The sequence below is a fragment of the Nannospalax galili genome, unplaced genomic scaffold (genome assembly GCF_000622305.1).
Source record: "Nannospalax galili isolate Female #2095 unplaced genomic scaffold, S.galili_v1.0 scaffold3983, whole genome shotgun sequence".
NCBI lineage: Eukaryota > Metazoa > Chordata > Mammalia > Rodentia > Spalacidae > Nannospalax > Nannospalax galili.
In genome coordinates, this window is record NW_008350125.1 from 118,977 (window position 1) to 120,038 (window position 1,062).

The 1,062-nt window shown below is 39.2% G+C and overlaps 1 protein-coding gene across 1 annotated transcript in view; it reads right to left on the minus strand.

Moving 5' to 3' along the window:
- Positions 1–1,009, minus strand: part of LOC103745383 (lamin tail domain-containing protein 1-like) — a 96,466-nt gene extending 95,457 nt beyond the window's left edge. Inside the window, 1 exon segment of the mRNA XM_029570512.1 lies at positions 974–1,009. The gene's annotated coding sequence lies outside the window, so the exon portion shown is untranslated.
- Between the last annotated feature and the right edge of the window lie 53 nt (positions 1,010–1,062).

The following is a 1,062-nucleotide window of genomic DNA, read 5'->3' on the forward strand; positions in this document are numbered from 1 at the left end:
ATAATTATTGGCTTTTAAAAACCATGTAATCAACAGAGAGGTATGGCTGCAAACAAAACGCATATTTCTTCAGTTTTAAAATGCACTTGTGCTCCATAGCAAATTTCATATAGATTATTTATACATAGCTTATCAATAAAGGTGGCCTAATTCTGCTACCAAATAAAGAAATCTTGGTGTCATTTTTCAAACTTTGAGGGTGTGAAAGACGTTTCTATTCACGATCGGTACATGATGTATGTGTCTGTGCATGTATTTCAACGAATTATACACGAATACATAAGGCGACATATTAAATTAGCAGCACGTTTGCTGTTCATATATTTGCAAAACCAACTTCCTGTCTGTTTGCTCCATCTTGGTTCAAATTCTCCCTGGCTGCCATCACTCCTGAACACGTTTACTGAGTGGCCCACTCCCACTCAATAACTATAGAGAAGACAAAGAATTCTGTGCTTTCAATGCCTCCTCACAGTCCTCCCATGCCCCCCTGGCCACTACCTATATCCCAACACACACATGCACACAAGCGCGCGCACACACACACACACACACACACACACACACACACACACTTCTGTCTCACAGGAGGGTCAAAAGCAAAAAGCCAACTGATCACAGGCTAAAATCTCCAAAACTATGGACTATCAGAAATCTCCTGCCAAATACTTTATGTATTTTGTCACAACAGCAAACCATGGCTACGATGCAAACCAAAGGGTTACAGTGAAGACTGCCTTGACCATCCTTTCTAAATGTATATGCTGATTTCTACTGTGTTTGTACCTAGATAAATATGTAATAAAATATGTAAAATTAATTTACCTATAACTATATTCTTAGACACACAATTTTGTTTCCTTCTGTTTGGTCAAAGATCTTAGTGCTCTTTTTCCATGGCCCACAGCCTGAGAACAAAACATTATTATTCATAATAACCTCCATCTTGTACATGTTATTTTCCAAAACATACCTTGGAGTGGGGCAGCAGTCATCATGAGCTTTCTGAGTTATCTCCCCACATGCTCAGCTGATGCCTCCACAGATGTTAGAGTCAGATGT